General features: G+C 45.7%; 1 protein-coding gene and 1 non-coding gene across 4 annotated transcripts in view; both read right to left on the bottom strand.

Moving 5' to 3' along the window:
• Window positions 1–16,717, bottom strand: part of AP2A2 (adaptor related protein complex 2 subunit alpha 2) — an 89,037-nt gene that overhangs the window by 61,200 nt on the left and 11,120 nt on the right. The window lies entirely within an intron of this gene.
• LOC115893730 lies at window positions 3,504–3,605 on the bottom strand. Its single transcript, XR_004053787.1, has one exon. It is a non-coding gene; the product is annotated as a U6 spliceosomal RNA (small nuclear RNA).

Raw genomic sequence — 16,717 nt, 5'->3', positions numbered from 1 at the left:
TTTGGCTATCATGAATAACATCGCTATGAACGTTTCATGTTCCAGTTTTTCTATCAACATATGTTTTTATGTTTCTTGGGTACATATCTAAGAATACAATTCCTGGTCATAGGAATTCCTGTTTAACATTTTCAGGCACCTGACAAGATGTTTTCCAAGGGCAGCTCCATTCTCCATCACCACCAGACAAGAATGAGTGTTCCAATTTCTCCATAACCTCGATGACACTTGTTATTGTCCATCTTTTTTTTTTTTAATTTGTTTTTTAGATGGAGTCTCCCTCTGTTGCCCAAGCTGGAGTGCAGTGGCACGATCTCGGCTCACTGCAACCTCCATCTCCCGGGTTCAATCAATTCTCCTGCCTCAGCCTCCCAAGTAGCTGGAATTCTAGGCGCCTGCTACCACGCCCAGCTAATTTTTGTACTTTTAGTAGAGATGAGGTTTCACCATATTGGTCAGGCTGGTCTCAAACTCCTGAGCTCAGGTGATCCACCCACCTTGGCCTCCCAAAGTGCTGGGATGACAGCTGTGAGCGCCTGGCCTCACCTTCTTTCTTACAGCCATCTGGGTAAGTGTGATGCAGTATCTCATTGTGATTTTGATTTGCATTTTTCTGATGGCTTTTATATGCTTACTGAACATTCGTAAATCAATTTGGAAGAAATGTATATTTTAATACTTCATCAATTTTTTTTTCTTTTGAGATGCAGTCTCACTCTGTTGCCCAGGCTGGAGTGCAGTGACATGACTTCAGCTCAATGCAACATCCACTTCCTAGGTTAAAGTGATTCTTGTGCCTCAGCCTCCCAAGAAGCTGAGATTACAGGTGCCACCACACCCAGTTAATTTTTGTATTTTAGTAGAGACGGGGTTTCATCACGTTGGCTAGGCTGGTCTTGAACACCTGACCTCAGGTGATCCACCTGCCTCAGCCTCCCAAAATGCTGGGATTCCAGGTGTGACCACCGCGCCCACGGCCCCTAACACTTCATCAATTTTTTAATTTAGTTGTCTTGTCATGAAGTTCTTTATATATTCTAGATAACAAGCCCTTTATCAGGTGCATGGTTTTCAAATATTTTCTCATTCTCAGGTTGCCATTTCACCTTCTCAATAGTATTTTGTAGCACACGTTATTAAGTCCAAATCAACTTTTTTTTTTGGTCATGTGCACATCTGTTGTCACCTAGGAAATCCTATTCCAGACCGGGTACAGTGGCTCATGCCTGTAATCCCAGCACTTTGGGAAGCCGAGGCAAGCAAATGGGGTTTGGCCAACATGGCGAAACCCCATCTCTACAAAAAACACAAAAATTAGCTAGGTATGGTGGTGCAGGCCTGTGGCCCCAGCTACTCAGGAGGTTGAGGCAGGAGAATCGCATGAACCTGGGAGGCGGAGGTTGCAGTGAACCAAGATCACGCCACTGCACTCCAGCCTGGCAACAGAGCAAGACTCTGCCTAAAAAAAAAAATCCAAAGTCACAAAAACTTACTATTTTTTTTTTTGGTAGAAGTCTCACAGCTCTTACAGTTGGGTTTATGATCCATTTGGAGTTATTTCTTGTGCATAGTGTAAGGTAGGAGTCCATTTACATACTTTTACATGTAGATCCATCATCCCAGCACCATTTGTTTAAAAGATGATTCTTTTCCCCCACCACTGAATTGTCTTGGCACTCCTGCTGAAAATCAATTCACCAAAAATGTAAAGGTTTACTTCTGCACTCTCAATGTTATCTCAGTATCTATGTATCTGTCCTTATACTAGTACCTTACTGTCTTAACCATTTGTGTATTAAGTTTTAATCCTCCAGTCCTGTTTTTTGCATCTATGGAGATGATCAGGTATTTTTTTTATTAATGTAAGTATTACATTGACTGATTTTCAGATGTTAAACCAACCTTGCATTCCTGGGACAATTCTCACTTGAATCTGGTATATAATCCTTTTTTTCTTTTTTTGAGACAGAGTCTCGCTCTGTTACCCAGGCTGGCGTACAGTGGCATCATCTCGGCTCACTGCAACCTCCACCTCCCAAGTTAAGCGCTTCTCCTGACTCAGCCTCTCGAGTAGCTGGGACTACAGGCACATGCCACCAGGCCCAGCTAATTTTTGTATTTTTAGTAGAGACGGGGTTTCACCATGTTGGCCAGGCTGGTCTCCACCTCCCGACCTCATGATCCACCTGCCTCGGCCTCCCAAAGTGCTGGGATTACAGGTGTGAGCCACCACGCCTGGCCTGTATAATCCTTTTTATATGTTGTTGCTGGATTCAACTGGCTAGCATTTAGTTGAAGATTCTTGTTTCTATATTCATGACAATAGCCTGTAATTTTCCTTTCTTGTCATGTCTTTGTCTAGTTTTGATCTCAGCATAACACTGGCCTTATGGAATGGGTTAAGTATTCCCTCCTATTTTTCCAAAGAGTTTGTAAAAGACTGGTATTAATTCTTTTCTTGAGATAGAGTCTCACTCCATCGCCCAGGCTGGAGTGCAGTGATGCAATCTTGGCTCACTGCAACCTCCACCTCCCGGTTTCAAGTGATTCACCTGCCTCAGCCTCCAGAGTGGCTGGGACTACAGGCGCACCACCACACTCAGCTAATTTTTGTATTTTTAGTAGAGATGGGGTTTCACCATGTTGGCCAGGCTGGTCTTGAACTCCTGACCTCAAATGATCACCCATCTCGGCCTCCCAAAGTGCTGGGATTACAGGCGTGAGCCACCGCGCCCAGCTAGGGCTGGTATTAATTATTTAAGTGTTTGGTAGAACTCAAATAATGACAAGCTCAGTAAGTGGAATTTTTCTAGAGAAGCCACCTGTCCCAGAGCTTATTGTTGTGACAAGATTTTTTTTGTTTTTTGGTTTTTGGGTTTTCTTCTAAGATGGAGTTTCACTCTTGTTGCCCAGGCTTGAACACAATGGTGCGATTTCAGCTCACTGCAATCTCCACTCTGGATCAAGAGATTCTCCCACCTAGCTGGATCTGGCACACATGCCAGGTAATTTTTGTATTTTATAGATTCTCCAATTGGCCGGTGTCTAGAACTCTGCTCAGTGATCCGAGGAGTCCCAAAGTGCTGGGATTACACATGAGCCACTGCGCCTGCCACAACTATTAATTCATCTAACTACATATAAGAGTTTGGTTTGCTTTATGGAATCACAATCTGTGTGTCTTCAACAGGGCATGCTAATCTCGTAGTTCCAATTTTGCATACGCCAAAGTGAGCTATTCAGATTTCCTTTTTTTTTTTTTTTTTTTTTTTTTTTGAGATGGGGCTGAGTGCAGTGGCCGCTCAGGCTGCAGCTCTCAGAAGCTCTCAGCGCCTCCACTGCCCGCTAGTTTTTTGTATTTTTAGTGAGACGGGGTCCGTTAGAGTGCCGTGATCCGCCCGTCGGCCTCCCAAAGTGCTGGGATTACAGGCATGAGCCACTGCGCCCGGCCGTGACAAATTATTAATTCAATCTAACTACTTATAATAAGTAGTTTTGGGTTTGCTTTTATGGAATGCTTCACAAATCTGTGTGTCATTCTCACACAGGGGCCATGCTAATCTCCGTAGTTCCAATTTTAGCATACGTGCTGCCAAAGTGAGCAACTATTCAGATTTTCTATTTCTTCTTGAGTTAGCTTCAGTCACAACTTTCTAGAAATTTGTCCACTTCAACTAAGTTATCTAATATTTTGTCACACAATTATTCATGGAATTATCTTACAATCATTTTTATTTCTGTAAGGTGAATAATAATCTCCCCTTTCATTCCTGCTTTTAGCAATCTGAGTCTTCTTTTTATCTCGATCAGTCTCACTAAGTTTGTCAATTTTGATGATCTTTTCAAATAAACCATCTTTGCTCTCATCTTTGTTATGTTCTTCCTTCTCCTTGCTTTCGGTTTTATTCTTGCTTTTCCTGGTGGCTTAAGGTGAAACAGTAGGTTAATGATTTCAGATCTGTCTTTTTTAATGTAGGTATTTACAGTTATAAATTTCCCCCAAGCCCTGCTATCACTGCAGTGTCTAATTTTTGGAATGCTGTGTTTTTATTTACATTTATCTCCAAGTTTTTTTTTAAGAGACAACGTCTTGCTTTGTCACCCAGGATGGAATGCAGTGGCGTGATCATAGTTCATTGCGGCCTCAAACTCCCAGGGTAAACAATCCTCCTGTCTCAGTCTCCCACGTAACTGGGGCCCTAAGGGCACACCTCTAGGCCTAATTTTTTTATTTTTAGTAGAGATGGGGTTTTGCCATGTTGACCAGGCTGGTCTCGAACTCTCAACCTCAAGTGATCTGCCCACCTCGGCCTCCCAAAGTGCTGGGATTACAGGTGACATGAGCCACCACATCTGGCCTATCTCCAAGTACGCCACCGCACCCAACTAATTATTGTATTTTTAGTAGAGATGGGGTTTTGCCATGTTGACCAGGCTGGTCTCAAACTTCCAACCTAAAGTGATCTGCCCATTTATGTATATAAGGGAGGTTGTCCTCTGTTTATTTTGTTTACCTGGAACTATCTTAATTTCTTTTTTTTTTTTTTTTTTTTTTGTGACAGGATCTCGCTCTGTTCGCCCAGGCTGGAGTAGTGCAGTGGCACAATCTTGGCTCATTGCAACCTCCGCCTCCCAGGTTCAAGCAATTCTTGTGACTCAGCCTCCTGAGTAGCTGGAATTACAGGCGTGCGCCATCATCCCCGGCTAATTTTTGCATTTTTAGTAGAGACAGGGTTTCACCATGTTGGCCAGGCTGGTCCCGAACTCTCGACCTCAGATGATCTACCCACCTTCGTCTCCCAAAGTGCTGGGATTACAGGCGTGAGCCACCGTGCCCAGCCAATTTCTCTATTTTCAAAGGATAGTTTTGCTGGACACAGAATTCTCAACTGACAGTCTCTTTCAGAAACAGGATTTTCCCACTGAGCTAGCTCATATGATGGCAAGCTCAGTAAATGGGACAGGTCCGAGAGTGACATGCTCTGCAGCCGGGACTTGCTGAGGAGCTCCAGCCTTCGTGCGTCCCCTCCACTGGCTGCTAGGCTGCTGGCTTTCCCAGCTACCATGGTAATAAGGCAGCTGGTTTCCATGGTTACGACGGAGCTCGGGAGAGGAGAATGGGAGGAGGTTGAGTTAGAGGTTCCACAGTTGTTCACAGATAAATGCTCCTGAGAGTGTCGCAACCTTTGGTTAATTTTGAGTTCCTACAGTTGATTTTGACCATTTTTGCCAGTGCTTTCACTGCTTTTATGAAGGACTGGATTACAGAAGCCTCACTCCACCATTCTGGCTAAGTGGCATTTCTGATGCAGACTCAAAGCTGTCACGAATAAGGAGTGTTTAGCACGCGTGCCTCTGTCGATTCTGTTTTCTAAACCTCCACACGTCACTCCTACCTTTCCACTCCAGATCCTCACCACCTCCTCTGGACCAAAGCAATTGATCTTTTCCTAACTGGCTTTCCTGCCTCTAAGCCTCATTAAAACCCATCCTCTATATCCAAAATGACCGTTCTTTTCCTTTTCTTTTCTAATTTTCTGCAGAGATAAGGCCTCACTAAGCTGCCCACACTGGTCTTGAACTCCTGAACTCAAGTGATTCTCCAGCTTTGGCCTCCCGAAGTGCTGGGATTACAGGCCTGAGCCACCTTGCCTGGCCTCAAAATGACTATTCCACTAGCAAAACAGAAATTGAGCCTGGGTGCATTGGCTCATGTCTGTAATCCCAGCACTTTGGGAGGCCGAGGCAGGCAGATTACTTGAGGTCAGGCGTTCAAGACCAGCCTGCCAACATGGTGAAACCCCATTTCTACTAAAAATACAAAAATTAGCCGGGTGTGGTGGTGGACGCCTATAATACCAGCTACTTGGGAGGCTGAGGCAGGAGAATCACTTGAACCCAGGAGGTAGAGGTTGCAGGGAGCTGAGATCAATACCACTGCACTCCAGCCTGGGTGACAAGGGAGAGATTACATCTCAAAAAAATTTTTAAAAATTGAGTGTCATTCCCCTGCTTAAAATACTTAAACAGCCCACATCCTAGACAGGAGGTCCCTACCATCTGGTTTTGGCCTGCCTCTCCCACCTTGGTCTCCAGCCACATTCCCATGCCCTACTAGGCCCTACCCATGCTAGGAATCCCCCTCAATGTATTGCACGTGTCCTGCTGCTGCTCCTGCCTCTCTGCAGTGTGGCACACGGTACTGCCCACCTTTTCCAAACCATCCCCCACATCCCGTCAGCCTAGCAAGACCAGAGCCAAGCATCACCCCTGCATTCCACGCCTGACCTCTCCTAAGCTGTTCACCCCTCACACCATTTACCATTCTGCATTACAAAGGCCTGAGCTACTCAAGGACAGTCAGTGTTTAGCATTCTAGTAAGAGCCATCATCTTTATAAAGCTCTATGAAAGGCCCTACTCCACCTGTCCCCCACCTCCATTCTCTCCTAACCTAACCCCTTACTGCCTTTCCACCCAGGATTGCTGTCCTAAAGCCACATGGGCCTCCTGCTATTTCTTCCGTGCAGCTGTCATCCTCCCCAACAAAGGCCTCTGCACTTACTACTACTCCCTCTGCCAAGACGCCCTCCCCACTGACTTCTACGTGTCCACTGCCTCACTAGTTCTGGGTCCTTGCTCAACTGCTGCCTTCACAGCAGGGCCAGCCCTGATCATTCTACTTAAAACTGAACACCTGTAGCCTCATTTACCCGACCATCTTCCCTCCTTATAATTTCTCTGTTGTGTTTATCATCTCCTAACATCCCACTAAACTCTGTTTTTCTTCTCGATCTCTATCCACTAGAATGTAAGCTCCATGTGAACATGGAGTTGTTTTACTCCCTGCCACATTCCCAGAATCCCGGGAAGTGCCTGGCATTGTAGCAGGCACTCAATAAATACTTGGTAAGAATAAATGCCCTGCAGACAGCAGGTACCCAATAATAGCACCACATCTGAGTACTCATAATGCACCAAAAACTGTCCCAAGAGCTTCTGAGCAATAGGGCTGGAAAACAACTAGCATTTCCTGAGCGACAGGATCACCAGAGATGCCACGTCAATCTCTACAGCATCCTCTCCTTCGGGGCCCCATCACATCCATCCTGACTGTCGACCTGTCCGCTTTTCCTCCAAACAAGTGCTCTCTTCTGGTCATTTCAGTTGCCACCTGCATCTCCAGTCGGGACTCTCGCAGCTTTCACCTTCCACTCCTCACCTCCAACCTACTTTCCACAAAGAAGCTGGCATCAAGGGAGGCGATCACCCCGCATCTTGTCTTATACCCAATTTCTGCTTGCAAAGAAGAAGTAAAAACTAAAAGGCAGAAATGAAATCCACGAGCACACAGCCCGGTGCCACACCCTGGGCCTGGTAGTTAAAGATCCACCCCAACCTAATCGGTTATGTTATCTATAGATTACAGACATTGTATAGAAAAGCACTGTGAAAATCCCTATCCTGTTCTGTTCCGTTCTAATTACCGGTGCCTGCAGCCCCCAGTCACGTACCCCCTGCTTACGCAATCGATCACGACCCTCTCACATGCACCCCCTTAAAGTTGTGAGCCCTTAAAAGGGACAGGAATTGCTCACTCAGGGAGCTCGGTTGTTGGAAGACGTGAGTCTTGCCAAAGCTGCCGGCTGAATAAAGCCCTTCCTTCTTTAACTGGGTGTCTGAGGGGTTTTGTCTGTGGCTTGTCCTGCTACAGCGTAATAGTCTCATATAATTACATCAGACCTGTCACTCACTCACTTTCCTTTGGCAGCTTCCTAGAAGGCACCTAGGATGAAATCAGACTCACGCCACAGCCTTCAAGGCCCAGCACGTCCTGGCCTCCCCCAGCAATCCGGCTTATACCAGCTCTTCTCCTTGCTCACTGAGTTCCGACGGTACAGCCTCTCAGGTCCTGAAATACAACAAGATCTCCACCACCTCAAGCCCTTCTCCCCTCCAGGCTGGGACAAGGCTGGTCCCAGGCAGCTTCAGGACCCAGCGGAAATGTCACTTCCACAGAGAGGTCTTTCAGGAACACCCAACCTAAGGGAGTCTCCTTTTATCATCCACCATGATAAACCGCCTCGGCATCACACAATATGACCACGTAATAAACCTGCACATGTACCCTGGAATCTAAAATAAAGGCTGAAATTATTTTTTAAAGCCATCAAAAAACACATGAGAAAAAACATTTCAGTTCAGGGTTTAAACAAATCTCTTGCAAAAGTCAAGTATTCAAACTCCACTGGACTGACCCATCATTACCAATGACAGATTCTACGACTAAACTACTGAGAGAAACGACAGAATCTACCGACTAAACTACTGAGAGAAATGACGGAATCTACAGACTAAACTACTGAGAGAAACGACAGAATCTACAGACTAAACTACTGAGAGAAACGACGGAATCTACAGACTAAACTACTGAGAGAAACGACGGAATCTACAGACTAAACTACTGAGAGAAACGACGGAATCTACAGACTAAACTACTGAGAGAAATGACGGAATCTATGACTAAACTACCGAGAGAAACGACGGAATCTACGACTAAACTACTGAGAGAAACGACGGAATCTACGACTAAACTACTGAGAGAAATGACGGAATCTACAGACTAAAGTACTGACAGAAATGACGGACTCTACAGACTAAACTACCGAGAGAAACGACAGAATCTACGACTAAACTACTGAGAGAAACGATGGAATCTACCGACTAAACTACCGAGAGAAACGATGGAATCTACGACTAAACTACTGAGAGAAATGACAGAATCTACAGACTAAAGTACTGAGAGAAACGACGGAATCTACAGACTAAACTACCAAGAGAAACGACGGAATCTACGACTAAACTACTGAGAGAAATGACAGAATCTACAGACTAAAGTACTGAGAGAAACGACAGAATCTACCGACTAAACTACCGAGAGAAACAACAGAATCTACGACTAAACTACTAAGAGAAACGACAGAATCTACGACTAAACTACTGAGAGAAACGACAGAATATGACTAAACTACTGAGAGAAACGACAGAATCTACGACTAAACTACCGAGAGAAACAACAGAATCTACGACTAAACTACTGAGAGAAACGATGGAATCTACAGACTAAAGTACTGAGAGAAACGACAGAATCTACGACTAAACTACCTGAGAGAAACAACAGAATCTACGACTAAACTACTGAGAGAAACGATGGAATCTACAGACTAAAGTACCGAGAGAAACGATGGAATCTACAGACTAAACTACCGAGAGAAACGACGGAATCTACGACTAAACTACCAAGAGAAACGACGGAATCTACAGACTAAACTACCGAGAGAAACGACAGAATCTATGACTAAACTACCGAGAGAAACGACAGAATCTACGACTAAACTACCGAGAGAAACGACAGAATCTACGACTAAACTACCGAGAGAAACGACAGAATCTACGACTAAACTACTGAGAGAAACGACAGAATCTACGACTAAACTACCGAGAGAAACGACAGAATCTACGACTAAACTACTGAGAGAAACGACAGAATCTACGACTAAACTACTGAGAGAAACGACGGAATCTACAGACTAAAGTACCGAGAGAAACGACAGAATCTACGACTAAACTACTGAGAGAAACGATGGAATCTACAGACTAAAGTACTGAGAGAAACGATGGAATCTACAGACTAAACTACCAAGAGAAATGACGGAATCTACGACTAAACTACTGAGAGAAACGACAGAATCTACAGACTAAACTACTGAGAGAAACGACAGAATCTACGACTAAACTACTGAGAGAAACGACAGAATCTACGACTAAACTACTAAGAGAAATGATGTAATCTACAGACTAAAGTACTGAGAGAAACGACAGAATCTACCAACTAAATTACTGAGAGAAACGACGGAATCTACCGACTAAACTACCGAGAGAAACGACGGAATCTACCGACTAAACTACTGAGAGAAATGACGGAATCTACGACTAAACTACTGAGAGAAATGACGGAATCTACGACTAAACTACTGAGAGAAATGACAGAATCTACAGACTAAACTACTGAGAGAAATGACACAGTCTACTGACTAAACTACTGAGAGAAATTTCCATTTACTATATTCTATTACTAGCAATAAACAAAGGTCAGTCGGTCAAAGGCCCCACGCTTTTCCTTTGATTTCTGGGTTTCAGAGCACTACAGACTAATCCCATATGGAGGTTTGCAAAGAATATACTGCACCGTTCATTCCCTTGAACAGGGAACAAGGTCCTTCCTACTTGCTTACTTCAGATAAGGAATAAATGCCAAGTCACCATTCTATTTAAATGAATAGAATTTTAAATTCTATTTAAAATTCCACTTAGAAATACATGCCACACAAGCTCTCAGAACCACCTGCCCAAATTTGATTATAAGTCAGGTATTACTACTTCAATAAGCATGAGAGTCCGGGCATGGTGGCTCATGCCTGCAATCCCAACACTTTGGGAGGCCAAGGTGGGCAGATCACTTGAAGTCAGGAGTTCAACACCAGCCTAGCCACATGGCAAAACCCCACGTCTACTAAAAATACAAAAATTAGCCGGGCATGGTGGTACACGCCTGTAGTCCCAGCTACTCGGGAGGCTGAGGTGGGAGAATTGCTTGAACCCGGGAGGCAGAGGTTGCAGTGAGCCAAAATCACGCCACTGCACTCCAGCCTGGGCAACAGAGTGAGACTCTCAAAAAAAAAAAAAAAAAGAATAAGAAAGTGGCCAGATGCAGTGACTCATGCCTGTAACCCCAGCACTTTGGGAGGCTGAGGCAAGAGAATCACTTGAGGCCAGGAGTTCACGACCAGCCTGGGCAACATAGTAAGACCCCATCTCTAAAAAAAATAAAAATTACATGAAGTCAAATTATTCCTCCCCAAGGCCTTCTCTCAGGCAGTGATAAACCAAGAGTATATCACGAGTCATAAATGGGGGCAGGGGCATGTGTGTAGAAACAATCAGTCATCAAGGACAACAGAGTGATCACAATCCTGGACACCGTCAAGCAACGGTCAAGCAGTAACTGCCTCAGCCATGGAGAGCAAGCTGCACTCCAGCTAACCTGCAGGAGGGAAGACAAGTAAGAAGCAAATCGTCTCCAACAGAGACCCCGAAAAGGCTTGGGAATGAAAGGAACCTCAGGAGACCAACGTCAGGAGGATGGGCCTCAAGTCTGTACAGTGAGCAGCAGATGCCTTCCATGAGACCCTGTGGCCAGGCAGGCCCCTCAGCCTCCATCTCAGCAAAAGACAAGCTGGAAAAGTGAGAACACAGAAGCTCTGAGCCCCACTAAGTGTGAAGCAAGGGGCCCCGTGAGAGCAGCACAGCGCAGTGACAGGCTCCCCGAGGGTGAGATATCCCATCCCAGAACAATGGCAGCCAGACTCACAACACCCACCTGCTCACCAAGCAAGAGAAGAGAGTAGTGAGTCCTCTGGAAGAACTGAACTAGCATTCAGGCTCCCCCTCAGACCTCACCCGCAGCGAAGGCTGCTGCCAAAGCCCTTCAGGTGAGCAGGTACCAGTAAACGTGGGTGGACAGCCACCGGCCACCAAGCACAAAGTGAGAGCTCAGAACCTCACAGCATGGGCCAGAGACTAAACAAACCTACACAAAAGGTATTCAAAGCAATGAGACAATGCACAGAAGGAAATGCCAAAGGAAACACCTTTACACAGATGAGATAAAACACAGCTTGAAGAAACAGATGCCACCAAAAAAGGGGCACTTGGGTCATAAGAAAGCTCTCAAGCTATAAAAGTGACAGCAGAAATTAAAAATGCAAAAGAAGGGCTACGAGACAAACTTGAGAGTTGTGGAAACAGAACACGAGAGACAGAAAGGCAGGAAAATCTTCACTAAGAGGTATAATTTTAACTATCACAGAGAAATACTGAGAAAAGAGAAAGTGAAATGAAACAGAAGAGGTTAGCAAAGAAATATAACAAGAATATTTTCCACTAGCAATGAAGGCAAGAGTTTCTAGACTGAATAAGGCCACCAAATGCCACACTTGGGCACATCGTCTTAGAATTTCAGACACTGGCCGGCGCAGTGTCTCACAGCTATAATCCCAGCACATTGGGAAGCCAAGGCGGGAGGATCACTTAAGGTCAGGAGTTCAAGACCAGCCTGGTCAACATGGCAAAACTCCATCTCTACAAAAAAACACAAAAATTAGCTGGGCAGGTGGCACACGCCTGTAGTTCCAATTACTCAGGAGGCTGAGGCAGGAGAATCGCTTGGACCCGGGAGGCAGAGGTTACAGTGAGCTGCAATCGCGCCACTGCACTCCAGCCTGGGTGACAGAGCAAGACTCTGTCTCAAAAAAAAAAAAAAAAAAGGTAAGCAAAACAAAAGGCAATGGTTAACTCTTTAAAAAATTAAAAATTGAACCAAAAGTTGAACTGGTATTCTCCGCCGAGAACAGTATTTTCAGACATCAATCAAGTAAAATATTACACATATAGGAGTACAGGAGAAGAGAAACTTGAGTAAGAGTTAAAAGACTCATCTTCTATAGTAAGGCATCAATAAATAGGCCAGGCACAGTGGCTCATGCCCGTAATCCCAGCACTTTGGGAGGCCGAGGCAGGCAGATCGCTTGAGGTCAGGGGCTCAAGACCAGCCTGGTCAACACGGTGAAACCCCATCTCTACCAAAAATACAAAAAAGTAGCCAGGAGTGGCGGCAGGCGCCTGTAAGCCCAGCTACTCAAGAGGCTGCGGCAGGAGAATCACTTGAACCTAAGAGGCAGAGGTTGCAGTGACCCGAGATCCCACCACTGCACTCCAGCCTGGGCGACAAGAGCAAAACTCCGTCTCAAAAAGTCAGTAAGTAATGACTAAATGGGGGAAGAACCCCCATAAATAGTAGGAACATGTAATTTAGACTTAACAAGCAATCATTTTTAAAGTAAATTTTTAAGAATAAACAGCTATAAAATGAAAATAATTGACTCGGGTTTAGAAATGTGGGCAAGGCGGCTGGGCGCGGTGGCTCACGCCTGTAATCCCAACACTTTGGGATGCCGAGGTGGGCGGATCATGAGGTCAGGAGATCGAGATCATCCCGGTAAACACAGTGAAACCCCATCTCTACTAAAAATACAAAAAAAATTAGCCAGGCATGGTGGCGGGTGCCTGTAGTCCCAGGTTCTCAGGAGGCTGAGGCAGGAGAATGGCATGAACCCAGGAGGTGGAGCTTGCAGTGAGCTGCAATCGCGCCACTGCACTCCAGCCTGGGCAACAGAGCGAGACTCCATCTCAAAAAAAAAAAAAAGAAAGAAAGAAATGTGGGCAAGGCAGGGACAATGTTTTATAATTAACTTCTTAAACTATATTCTTTTTTTTTTTTTTTTTTTTTTTTTTTGAGACAGAGTCTCGCTCTGCTGCCAGGCTGGAGTGCAATGGTGCAATCTTGGCTCACTGCAACCTCCACCTCCTGGGTTCCAGCGATTCTCCCAAGTAGCTGGGACTACAGGTACCCGCCACCACACTCGGGGAATTTTTGTATTTTTAGTAGAGACAGGGTTTCACCATATTGGCCAGGCTGGTCTCAAACTCCCAACCTTGTGATCCATCCACCTCCGCCTCCCAAAGTGCTAGGATTACAGGTGTGAGCCACCGCGCCTGGCCTTAAACTATATTCTTTTTTTTTTTTTTTTTTTTTTTTTTTTTTTTGAGACGGAGTCTCGCTCTGTCGCCCGGGCTGGAGTGCAGTGGCCGGATCTCAGCTCACTGCAAGCTCCGCCTCCCGGGTTACGCCATTCTCCTGCCTCAGCCTCCCAGGTAGCTGGGACTACAGGCGCCCGCCACCTCGCCCGGCTAGTTTTTTGTATTTTTTTTAGTAGAGACGGGGTTTCACCATGTTAGCCAGGATGGTCTCGATCTCCTGACCTCGTGATCCGCCCGTCTCGGCCTCCCAAAGTGCTGGGATTACAGGCTTGAGCCACCGCGCCCGGCCTAAACTATATTCTTTAACCTTTTTAATCTTTTAAAACATTTAAGTAAGGACAAGCCTAGACAAGAAAAAAATCACAAAAAAATGAATGCTATTGGGAAGACCTGCCCAGTTACTTCCTATTAACTAAAAATAAACATATCAACATTTTCATGGAGCAGACTAGAAGCAAAGGAGCCTGTAAAAACACACAAACATTTGAGAATACAGTCACATTGCATCGCAAGGAGAAAAAAGCATTACCTCATAAATGTTCTGGAACATATTTGGTAATCTATGTGAGGAATGATGGAGACCCATCTCACAAGAAAATAAACTACAAGGGGTTAACGGGATTAAAAATAAGTTGAAAAGCTTTAAAACCTCAGCATTGTAGAGGGGTTTGGTGGGGACTTCAGGCAACAGGAGAAGCCACAGGGAGGGTCGGTGCAGCCAAGGCAGCATCCGTAAGGAAAGGCCGGCCTTCCCGTGCGGCACCAGCCAGCACACAGGCGACCCAGGTGAGAGGCCCCAACAGAGCATCTGTCACCATCATAAAGTAACGCCCCAGTGACTCCTCAAATACAAAGGGGCACAGAGAAGTCACAGGAAAGACAGACCAACACACATGCGTTTGTTTCTTGTTTTTAAATGAGACTGCTCCCTCCAGGCAGAAGCATAACCTGGCTGCCTGGTGCTCAAGGCAAACAGAGGCAGAAAGGTGGCGGGCAGGCATCTCGGGCAAACTGATGCAGTTCAAACTCCGGCTCTGCCTCTCGGGAGCTCCGTGACTTAGGCTAACTTACAACCTCTCTATGTCAGTTTCCTTATCTGTAAATAAGTACAGTCAGTCTCCAATTTGTGATGGCGCAACTTCACGATTTTTTGACTTTACAATGGCAGGAAAGCAATACGCATTTGGTAGAAATCGTACGTTAAGTACCCATACGATCACCTTGTTTTCCACTTTCAGTATAACATTCAATCAATTACATGAGATAGTCAATACTTTTTTATACACACGGTTTGTGTTAGATGGTTTTACCCAACCGTAAGCCAATGTGAATTTGCTGGTGTTGTTTTGAGACAAGGTCGTCTCATCCTGTCGCCCAGGCTGCACAATGGTGCAAACATGGCTCACTGCAGCCTCAACCTCCTGGGCTCAAGAGATCCTCCCACCTCAGCCTCCCAAAGTGCTGGAATTACAGGCACGAACCACCTTGCCTGGCCCCAAAAGTGAACTTTTAAAAGGTACCATTCGAAGTGTGCTTTGAGAAGATGGCAGAGATCTGACATGCGCCCACTGCCCTGAAGGCCTCTTTCTGGAGACTGACAATGGTGTTGCGCTGTGGTCAATGGTAAATAACAACAGGCCGGGCGTGGTGGCGCACACCTGTAGTCCCAGCACTCTGGGAGGCCGAGGCGGGCGGATCACCTAAAGTCGGGAGTTCAAGACCAGCCTGGCCAACATAGTGAAACCCCGTCTCTACTAAAGATCCAAAAAGTAGGCAGGCGTAGTGGTGGGCGCCTGTAATCCCAGCTACTTGGGAGGCTGAGGCAGGAGAATCACTTGAACCCAGAGGCAGAGGCTGCAGTGAGCTGAGATCACACCACTGCACTCCAGCTTGGGCAACAGAGACTCCATCTCAACAAATAAATAAATAAATATAAATACATTAAATACAAATAAGGGAAACTCCCTTGAGCAGAGGGAAGAGTCTCAGGAAAGAGGAGAGAAGAACCCCTGCTGGAGCACAGGGCCCAGCAGCCGGAGGAAAAACCACATCAAACAACGGCCTCAAGAAGCATTCAGAGAAGACACTGCCTCGAGTGAGGCAAAATTAGCCCCAGACTACAGATTGCGGTGGTGCAGACTTGCAGGAATCACACTGTTCCCAAAGAACTCAGTTTCATCCCAGAACCAAGCCCAAGAATATTACAAGAAACACAAAAATATTCTGCTCCTAGAAGGTGAAATTCACAATGTCAAGCATCTAATAATAAACCAGCCAGGCATGGTGGCTCACACCTGTAATTCTAGCACTTTGGGAGGCTGAGGCAGGTGGACCGCTCAAGCCTAGGAGTTCGTTATCAGGCTGGGCTACAAAGCAAAACCCTATTTCCACAAACAAGTTTTTTAAAAATTAGCCAGGTGTGTGGTCCCAGCCACTCAAGAAGCTGAGGCAAGAGGGTCACCTGAGCCCAGGAAGTCAAGGCTGAAGTAAGCTATGATCGCACCATTGCACTCCGGCCTGGGCAATGAGAATGAGACCCTGTCAATAAATAACTAATTTATTTATTTAAAATATTAGCCAGGCGAGGTGGCACATCCTATAGTCCCAGTCACTCAAGAGGCTGAGGTGGGAGGACTGCTTGAGTCCAGGAAGTAGAGGCTGCAGTGAGCTATGATCACACCATTGCACTCCAGCCTGGGCGACAGCAAGACCTTATCTCTTTTTAAAAAAAAAAAAAAAAAAAAAAGAACAGGCCAGGCGCGGTGGCTCACACCTGTAATTCCCAGCACTTTGGGAGACCAGACTGGCCAACATGGCGAAACCCCGTCTCTACTAAAAATACAAAACTGGACAGGCACAGTGGCTCATGCCTGTAATCCCAGAACTTTGAGAGGCCGAGGTGGGTGGATTGCTTGAGGTCAGGAGTTTGAGAACAGCCTGGCCAAAATGGTGAAACCCCCATCTCTACCTAATACAAAAATTAGCCAGCATGGTGGCAT

The sequence above is a fragment of the Rhinopithecus roxellana genome, chromosome 15, assembly GCF_007565055.1.
Source record: "Rhinopithecus roxellana isolate Shanxi Qingling chromosome 15, ASM756505v1, whole genome shotgun sequence".
NCBI lineage: Eukaryota > Metazoa > Chordata > Mammalia > Primates > Cercopithecidae > Rhinopithecus > Rhinopithecus roxellana.
The sequence above is the reverse complement of the archived record's forward strand: the minus strand, read 5'-3'. Positions and strand labels throughout refer to the sequence as shown.